Raw genomic sequence first — 10,962 nt, forward strand, 5'->3', positions numbered from 1 at the left:
AAGAACGGCGGATGAAACGGGCTAAACAAACATGGAGAAGCTTACGGAGCATTTGGCCATTTTCATTTCAAAGTTCTTCCAGACAGCAGAGCCAAAGTCATCTGTAAGCACTGCACTGTTGAATTATCTCATCACCGGAGTACTTCCATCAAATGACTGTACGGTTCCAATAAAAGTGCGTTATAGACTACTTTTGAATTGATTACTGGATTTTGCATATAACAATGCGATTAATCATGATTAATTACAGGAAATCATGCGAATAATGCAATTAAAGAATTTAATATTTGCCCAGCCCTAATTTATTTATGTGTGTACATATATATAGAGAGAGAGATTATAAAGAACTTTGGTCTTTCAGCACCTACAGAGCAGAATATTATGAACAGATTCAGGGAATTCACAGTGTGTAAAGTTTTGATACAAAACAAAAACCACATGGTTTAAGTTTGTAAAGTCTTTTGAGCCTTTTACTCGGCACATCTTCACTGTGTGGCTCCTTCACTAGGGGTCAGTGTGTGTTCAGCTATGGATAAATCGGTCATAATTTCCATGAGTTCACTTTATAACCTGCTCAAGGTTCAGCTTGTAACAACAGGTAAATCGGCGCATGACAGCCGCAGATTGTAGGGAGAGACGTGTTTTACGCCCTGCTGCAGAAAGTGATATGAATTTTAGGTCGTTTTAAACTGAGGTACCAGAATAGTACCTGTCGCTCAGCTTGGAGTCTCAAAACTGAGAAAAGGAATCGTGCAGTGTCAAACTGTTACTCAGAACATCAGGTATATGAGTACAGTCTAAAAACCCTAATTATGCTCTTTCTATGACAACTTCTCTCTTAAAGAAAATCTTCAGTTCTTCACATTTGCATCCGCTCCATCCAGCCTCCACCTGAGCAGAGAATGGGGGGATTTAAAGAGGAGGCCCTTCTGATGGACCTGGTGTAAAGGTTAGTTTTGCCTCCTGTCCATCACTTTGCTTTCATGCAAATGTGTGTTTCAGGTAGATCTCATTTAGCCTGACTCTGTAGCCATGTGGATATAATTTTATCACTTTTAGCTTCACACATAAAGCAAAATTATGCAGTCCAACAAAAAAAAAGGAGGATGCTTGGAGGAAAGGAATCCCAACCTAAAAGCATGTTTTTAGCTCAGCATGTTCTCTGTGTCTTATTATTTAATTAATCAGGCCCAGACTCTGAGACACAAGTATGACTCATGGAGCGCATGTCAGGTGCAGCATTACATAATCAACATACCATTTGCAACCAGACTGCCATTATGCAAATGCAGGTGGTTTGAGTTTCAGGTGTCTGACACATGTGTATCCGGAGATAATTGCACAACTGCAGTGGAGAGTGTGCCTCGGCCTAAAAAATAGCTCCTGGAGAATTCCCCTCGGGCCGTGCAGTCTAATTTGGGGCAGACAGGGTCGCCTCATGTTGCAGGAAGTGTCTTCTGCATGCAAAACATATGCTTCTGCGCAGCCCGTTTAGCAGTCATACAGAGTTCTGCCTGTGGGGTTATTAAAATCAAAACCTAAAAGAGAACAAATTACTTTTGAGCTCCCTGTGAATGTTTTGCATTGTACACACCACAATCAAAGCAAAGGGGGTTTTAACTTGGAACCTTTCTTTTTATCATGTTGATAAATGCACTAAACAGTTTTTTTTACTGTAAAATTTCAGACAATGTCTTTAAAAAACAAACCAAACACAAGAAGACGCTGTTGCAAAGAACAGTCGTGTAAAAGTTCTGTTCTTTGTTTTCACACCATTCACAGGTCCTGATGTTGTGTTTTTAGAGGTCTTTGCCAAATATCCTCATTTTAATGACTTAATGTCATGATACACGTGTATTTGTAAAAATGTGATCTCGCACAGAATACGGATTTTATTGACAATTATACTGATAAAGATTAAGATTAGCAGCAACACATTACGGCATTATTTGGTTTTTGCTGGAAACTTAATGTTGGAATGTCTGCACTTCTGTATTTAACTCTGTTTAAAATATTAAGCAATTTGCCAAAGATCTGAGATTTTAAGTACCGTGTCGTGGCAGCAGATTCAGTCATGAGTGCATGTGAGTGCATGTGAGTGCATGTGAGTCACAAACCCTATTTCGTGCCAGAACGTGCACCAGCTACGTTGGTCCGTGACCCAAAACGTTGCACATGTCTATGACTTATTTCATGGAGATGTAGCTTCTGTCTTTGCTATGTGACTTTTCCCATTTGTTCTATCTCATGAATGTTTAAGGCTGATATTAAGGTGTGGGGTTAAGTTTAAACATTTCTAAATCAATGGTTGGGAATGAAATACTTTAGTGATTATGGTTTATGGTCCAAGCCATGTGACACGGACACTGCTTTTCACAAAACAACACCCTGAGGATATGTATCCATCTCATGATTTCTAACAGTGAACTGTGAGAGCGCTACATTTTTAAATAGTTGATAGACACACCGACAGCAGACTGGGCCTTGCAGTGTGATAAAGCCAAACCAGTTTGTTTTGGACTGGTTCTGTTGAGCTACCACAATGCTCTGTAAGTTTCCTCGGTTTTATATTGCACCCTAAAGTTCACATCTGGACAATTTAGGAATTATTTTGGACTTAGAGTACCGTCCATTGGGATCCCCGCTGTAAAAAGTCCAGTTTATCTCGGCCAGGTGTTTAAAATGAAAGGGTAAAAGCTGTTAGGTTTCTTCTGTTAGCGGAAGAACACAAAAAGCCTCTAAAGTTGGTTGTTTGCTTACTTATTACCTTCCTCTTTGGGTTGTTTTCTTTCAGTTTGAAGAATGTGTTTATAGTCTGTGTTCTTCTTGACATCTTACACAACACAGTTCATATTTAGGAGGAAACAGAGACTGTTTTTGTAATGGTTAAAGATTCTGTTTATTTTCCCCACAACAAATTGAATCAGTCATATTTATCTAGTTGTTCATTTATTATGTACAGTGATGTCAGTAACATGAGTCCAGTTCTCTCTGATGATTTTGTACTGCAGTACAAAGGAGGTGGTAATAAGAAAACAGAACAGGCTATCAGTGTGTGCATTTTACACACTGTAGATGTGTCTTAAAACATAAGCATAGATCAACAAAAACTGATGAAGAGCTACTCCTTTATTAGCACACGCCTATTTTGATCTCTCGCTGAGTTACCTTTTCACAAGTACGGAATATATCATACAATTTGTTTGGTTTTTAGCACGAGCATTGTGGCAAATATGCAAACACTCTGGCCTTTTTGCTGTATTGGCTCTGTCTGTCCTCGTTAGCCCACGACTGGTCCTCTTTGGTAGTTCACACAATCCAATTAGAGGCAGATCAGCACCATATCAATGCACACAGCAAGCCGACATCATGGAACAACTGAGGAAAGATAAAGCTGCAACATAATCTGCATCCACAACGTTAACAATACAAACCAGAGCACCCATTCCAGAGCAAAAACAACATTTAAAAGTAAAGTTACTTCTAGGCTTACAAGCTGACGAGTCCCACCCCCTCAGCTAGGCATGCAAAACGTGTTGGACACACGAAGCAGACGTCCTACTGACACTGTTTTCTGTTACGTGCCTATTTCACGTTTTTCCTTGAGACTGGATTTAACCTACAGCCTGCCAAGGCCACTCACTGGGCATGAACCGCCAGAACAGTGACTAGCCTAGTGGCTATCAGTGTTATTGTGCTTTAAAACACTCATTCCTTAGAGTCATGTCTCAGACCCTGCAGCAACGTTTCTTTCATACACACTTAATGGTTATGACCCGTTCGCATTAGCCCCCGTTCTTGTGGTCTGCTCACACAACCATCTGTTCACTGAAAACTGCTGCAACATCTGTAAAGGAGCTTCTTCTACATGTATATGTATGTTATACATGTGGTGTGACTAACTCAGTACACACATTTATTAACGTTTGACAAAGACTTTAAGGAACAGCATCGATTTTAAAATAAAAAACTGAAAATGTAGCTGTTGGTTGATTTGGGCAGCTTTTTAGTTGAGATTTCTGTAGTTTCTATCACCAAACGTGAACAGAAGTAGGGCTCCTTGAGGCCTGTGGGCAGAGGATGTGATTGAGCCCTTTGGTCGTAACTCTTGAACAGAGGATGAGGAAATACTGGCCCCCATTATAGACTTGTGGTTCTTTCCACTCTTACTGAATACAAAACCCTGTCTGTGCCGCTGTTTGTCTGAGTCAGGCTATGTGCTTGATTAGTGCTCCAGTCGCCTCCGTTTGTGACATGCACAACCCTGCGGTCATGGATATAAAGACACAGACAATGTTGTTTGCACTGCAGATGTGCTTTGATCGCTGACTATGGACTGTAATTCGATGACCCTGTTTCATAATCACATAATTACATTAATCTGGTGTAAATTCGTTTGGCAGAAGCTGGTAAAAAGAAAAAAATTACGTTATGTAGCACAAATGTGACACAAAATGTCACAAAAAGACTCTGAACTAAAGACCTCTGTTAAGTGCTTTTTGGTGTCATCTTCAACAGGCACATAACCAGCCTCAAGACATTTTTCAGAAATAAACCTGACAATAGTTTTTGATTTAAAGACGAGCGGTTTGTTTATGACTGGATGTATCTTTTGCTCTTTGCTCCATTTCTTCCAACAAAGATCTGGAACACTGATGGGTCTGACCACAGTACACGTTTCCACCGTGTGACGGTCCATCCCAGATGCCTCCGAGCCCAGAGAAGTGGACGCCGCCCCTGGACGAGGTTAACATCAGGCTTCTTTTCTGCACAGTGAAGCTTGTGAATGGAACTCTGTATTGTAGTGCTTGACAAAGGTTTCCCACAGTAATCCCTCGTCCATGTGCTTCTATCAGCTATTGATGAATGAAGGTTCTTGATGCAGCGTCGTCTGAGGGGTCAGAGGTCACGGGGGTCCAGTTTAGGCTCGCTCCCTTGTCCTTTACACTGAAACTCCTCCAGAGAGCCTCTGGCCACCTTTGCTCATCAGACTCAGCCTTTCATGGATGCTGTTTTTGGACTCAATCATGGTTAGAATCACCAGTTGGCATACTTTATATCTCAAAGCTAATCCGAAAAATAGTTTTATAGACAGAGACAAAAGTTAAAACAGAGCTGTGAAATTATTAATGGAAGACAAGGGAAAAAAACAGCTGTTCATGTTTTGTTTGTTTTTTTACTTTCTCTAATCTTTGGGTTTTGGGTAGATATTTCTCAGTATTTACTGAAGTTACACAATGTTTTCAGATTCATTTTGGTGGTCTTGATTTGATGAAACAGATTTTTTTAAAAATAGCATTGAGTAACAGAAAAATCCAAGAAAATTAGAGAAGCTTGCAGCAGAGGGCAGATTAAGGATGTGTGATTCAGTCTTGATGCTGCATGCATGTAACTGGCTGGGATTAAGATTAAGAGGTCATGTTGCCTCTCACACAGTAATCTGAACATAAAGGACCCCCCACCCCCAGCCCACCCACCTACCCGTATATGGACGATAAAGAGAGGAGAGACAGCGAGGGGTGGGAGGGGCTGCAAAGGCTGGGATTACAGAGAAGGATTGGTTATGTAAGTGTTTTGTCCCAGCAGGCTTTCTGCAGTCACAGCGAACTGGAGTAAAAGACGCTCAGGCGCAACAGCAAAAACAAGAACAGACTTCTGTAAAGATGATCCTGTCGTGAGAGGCGGCTTTAGGCACTTTACTGTAATTATACATTGTGCAGGATTTGATTCTCTACAGTTCTGTCCAAAAGTCTCGAGCCACCCCTCAATTCTTATATATTGCCATAAAGAAAGAGAAAATAAAGAGAAATAAGTGTAACCATTTATTAAAACATGCACAAATATTAATGTAAATAGAGGATATAAGACAAAAACAGTTTGTACAGTTTTAAGCAGCTTTAAAGTGAATATCTGGTCTGAGCTCCTTTATTCTCCAACAACACAACTTAGTCAAGCTTTCTGTCATTTCTTTAAGGAGTCTTCAGGAATAGTTCTCCAGGCTTCTTGAAGGACATCCCAAAGCTCTTCTTTGGATGTGGGCTGCCTTTTGTTCCGTTCTCTGTCAGATGATCCCACACTGCTTCAATAATGTTGAGGTCCGGGCTCTGGGGAGGATTCATCCCTCCATAAGACCTGTTGCCACTGATTTTCAGTCCACTTCTTGTGTCATTTGGCATAGCTCAGCCTTTTCTCCCTGTTTCCCTTCCTTAAGAATGGCTTCTTGACAGCCACCCTTCCATGGAGACCATTTCTGATGAGGCTTGGGCCAACAGTAGCTGGATCAGCTGAAGGTCCAGATGCATCTCTCAGGTCCTGTCAGGTCTTTGCTGGATTTTTTCCTCTTTCTTAAGGACATCACTTTCAGATCCTGTTCATCTGCTGTAGATAGTTTTTTAGGCCTGACACTTCTTCTTTTGTCCTCCACTTGTCCAGTTTCCTCAAATGTTTTAAGGACACACTGCACACCATGCTGAGATATGCCAAGTTTTCAGTTAATAGCTCTTTGGGAATCACTTTGTTGCTGCAGAAATCCTATTTTCTGTCTGTCAAACTGTGTTATCTTTGCTGTTTTTCATAGATGCAACTAAAGAAATGGGAACAAATGATGTGTCTTTGTGACAGGCTGCTCGTAACAAAGTGCCTAAAGATACAATTTAAAATGGGTTCTTTCCTAACTTGTCTGTTATGTGTCGACACAACACTGGTTCATCCATTGAGTTAGGAGCCTTTTCTCTGCTTGAATGATTCATGGGTCAGAGTTAAGTCGCTTAACAAACAAAAAAATACCTCTGAGGTGTGGTAACAAAAATAACTTTCAAGGGGAAATCATGTCCACCAAAATCTTCTGCGTGCCAGTAAAAAGTACCAATTAATCACTAACATCTGAAAATAACTGTTAAGATAAATTATTAAAAGTGACACAACTAAATGATTAAAAGTTTAGGTTGACTTTCAACATAACTGAGTAAGCAAGAAATCACTCCTCTTTGCTATAATATGCCTGAATAAAATTATGTGTTTTTACAACCACAAGGAAACTTTGCATTTTCAGTCAAGACAAATATCAACAGATGTTATTTTTTCCTTGTGGCTTTTTCAGCCTCTACTCTTGGACACTAATCCATTCCTCTGAGTTGCATCATGTTTTAGGGTTCTCCACCGCCACCCCACCCCACCCATCTGCTGAGCGGGAATCAAATGTGGACTTTGACTTGGCCGTTCCGTAACCCTCCGTTTCTCCTTTCTAAGCCGTTCTTTGTTAGATTTGTTGTGTGCTGAGGGTCATTATCCTGTTGAAAAGTCCACTTGTGTTCAGATTTAAGTCGAACGTCGCACAGTCTTGAGAAATGTGCAGCGAGATCATGGCCCAGTTACTGATGACTTTGTTCATTGTTGTGATGAGTCCTTTTAGGGGCTGCAGTGAAGCAGTACAAGGGTTCAGTCAGCATCCTGGATGAGAAGCTTCTTTTTCATGCAAATACTGGTGCTGTATAGTTCTTTTTGAAAGTCAGAGTGTTAATGTAGATAACTCACTTATAAAAATGTTTGGCTGTCTTAATCTTAGAAGTAGAAGCAAACTGATGGCTCTTTTACGCCAAACCGGTGTGAAGAACTAGCAGCCATCAGAGGCCTCCAGCTGGGTCTCCTCTGGTCTCCGGGTGTCTAAGCAAACCATATAGCACATGGACACATGGCAAAGACAACTTCCAAATTACCAGCCTGGAAAATCTACACCTGCACAAGAAGGCTTTGCTTAGCAGTGGAGAAGAGGGTGGAAATATGTACATTTTACAATAAAGGAAACATAAAAATAAAAAAACATAAAAATAGCAGCGTGTACTTTGTGTTTTATACATTAAGTCAAACAGAGCTGGCCTCTCTTGTGTAATGATCATCAGTTTGGTCACTCCACTACACGGGCAACCTTGGCTCAGTGGTTAGAGTGGGTCGTCCAATATCTGCTTTAGGAATCTGCTTTAAATCTTTTTGAGAAGAAATAACATGTTATTCTTCCTACGTAATGTGTATTTCTTATCTATGATTCATAGTTACAGCGTTGGACGTTGTGGAGAGCTGAATTCTGTCTTGTGTTGTGTAGTTTGTTCTGTAATATGTGTGTTGAATGCTGGTTATTATTTCTGATTGGTTGAGTATTTCCAGCATTTTATTTCAACCTTTCTGTCTAAGTTGTTTTAAGTTGAATATCCAGAATAGCTTATAAAATTGGTGAACTTTAAGTAAAGTACCACTATTTGTTAACACAATATTCAAACTCAACCTTAAAATTTGCTCCAGAATGAAGGAGGAGACAGAGGTCAGACTGTGCCGTGATGATATTTAAAACAGTAAATATTTCATCTCTGATGCTGTTTCTGTACACTGAAGCAGAAATAAAACACCTAAAAACCTGTAGAAATAAGTCAAATTAAGCCTTTCAAAATACTTCAATTTCACATGGTTTTACGTGATGTTTAAGGCCACCCACATCGAAATTAGAGGTACCACAGGTCCACTTGGCCCACAAATGATTATTTCAGATTTTCCCTTTTTTAAGTGGAAGAAGTTCAGGGCTATGCAAGTTTTTATTTTTGAGAGACGCACTGAGAGACGTTTTACTGAAACTGAGCTGTCACATTTCAAAGGCAGGTAAGTCTGAGCCTTATCAGCTTAACTTTGGACTGAAATGTGATATTTCGGGGTGGAAGGATGGAACCGAGGAGAAGTATGTCAGGGGAAAACATTAATGGCCCACGCATAGAACCATGGGGCACACCACCAGAAAGAGGGAGATGTCCACAAATATACTAATAAGACCATTTTCAGCATTTCCATCTTTTGTAACCTTAATTGTGACACTCTTAGTTTTTTTAGGTGTAGACGTTATGTAGTTGTTACATATTCTAACTGAGATGGAAGTGAAAACAACAGTAACTTCCTCAACAATCTAAGAGAAAAAAGTTCTCATCAATTTGCATGTCATAAGAGATTAAAAACTTTTTAAAATGTGCCCTTTTTTCTTAAAATGACTGTATATAAGGGCTAAAGCACACTATTCCAAAAGGCCTGTATGCTTATTTGTAAAATGGAGTTTGGAGTCTGTGGAGTTTGTAAAATGGAGTCTGTGGAAGCTCTTTCAGACCGTGGACGCGGTTCTTTGACACCAACGACTGATGAGTCACTTGCAGATATTGGCACGAAATTCTGGTGTTCTTGGAGTTTTCTTTTTGTATCACTTACCCTGAGTCAGCCAATCCTGACCAAAAAATAAGAGGTTTGAATCTATGCTCCTTGGCTTTTCCTCACAGTTTAATGTTTTATTTAAGATTGTGAAAATGACAACAAAATGTGTTTTTGAGTGAATCACCTTTAATAATAGGAACAGTCTCACATCAGGTATGTCCTATTTCTCAGTGGCTGCACTGCTGAAGTCCAGAGAAAAGAGCTGTCCCAGAAAAAATAATGAGGGTATGTGTGTTATTTTCTTTTGCTTTTCCACTTCACTATTTTAACCATTGACATTATTCTTAAATACTCACATTCATAACATTATTTAAGCCAAGATGATGGTGTCACAAAAAGATTCAACAGTGCTGTTCAGATACTGTCTGTGCAGACCGAAGTGAGGATCTAAAACATGGCACTAGAAGGATGGTACTGTCATTATTTTCTACAATTAGAGGATCTTTGACTGTCCAGTTGTAAATGTGTTGGAGGTGGTTAGTGAACCTGTGTTTTTTTTTTAATGGTAAAGCAAAGGAGGAATAAAAACCACAGAGAGAACAGCAAGGAGAACATGTGAGAGGGGCTGAGGAAGGAAGGGAGAGGAAGTGGAGAGATCCAAACCCAAGGGAATGTTAAGCTGCGCTGGTATGCTGGAGGAATTTGAATTTCTTGATCGGACAGAGCAGCATACACACTGGTTTACTTTCTCTTGTCCGTGTAAAAGGAAGAAAAGGTTGGGGGAAATGCGCTAAACTGAAAATATGGTGTGAAAAGACGCTTAATCTGAGAAAGTGGGAGTCCGAAAAGTTTTAGAGAAAGATGAAATTTATGAGAGTAAAACTAGGGAAGAATAGGTAAAGATGTCGCAGCATGTGTGAACAGAAATGAGGGAGAGGAATTGAGATGACGGAAAGCCAGCAGAACCATCAGCAAATTCCAGGCATAACCCTGTTTGGCAGTATTATCCTGAAATAAAAGCAACTCCTCTGCTGTGGATTTCCCAAGCTCCTGACTGAGAGCTTGTTTGCTGCTGAGATTCTTGCGGAAAACCTCAGCCCAGTCCTTAGAACTCGAGCTCATGTCAACAGAGTGCAGTGAAGGAGTCAGAAAGTGAGGAAATAGCTGTGTTTGAGGCAGATAGCCGTTAGATGGGGAATACGAATGATATTTGAAGCATTGCCTCTTTTATGCTGCCACTGATTCCAAATCAGAAGAAGTTGGGATAATATAGAAAATGAATGCATCAGTTTAACAAAACCTGTCAAATAGTGGGTTCATACTGTCTGCTATGGAATAAAGTCAAAGTAAATGTAAGAATCAGTTATTCTTATTGACATTTTCAACTTTTTTTTAAAGTGGCTGCCTTCACACACACTGTGGTACAAAACGTCTAATGATGTTGTGTTTTAATACTTTAACTAGATTTTGCTGCTTATAGTTGTTGGGTTTTTCATGTAGGACCTTTACATGATGTGAAAGATTTCTGATCATACTGGTATTTTCACTAAGGCTGATTATATGAATGCCTCCTCTATCACTGTTTTAATTTTCCACTGAAGGTAAAATACAGTGAAGCTAAAACCTGTATTTCCTTTATCTGTTTTACAATGGTGCTGTTATTTATCATATTAGGTTAATATTGGAAAGGACGCTTTTTAAATGTAGTTTATTTTATTTCGTAGTGTTAAGCATACTGTGTGATTCGTGCCGCGCGCGCTCCCGAGACAATCTTTAACAACT

The sequence above is a fragment of the Leuresthes tenuis genome, unplaced genomic scaffold (genome assembly GCF_036924035.1).
Source record: "Leuresthes tenuis unplaced genomic scaffold, fLeuTen1.0.hap1 SCAF_5, whole genome shotgun sequence".
NCBI lineage: Eukaryota > Metazoa > Chordata > Actinopteri > Atheriniformes > Atherinopsidae > Leuresthes > Leuresthes tenuis.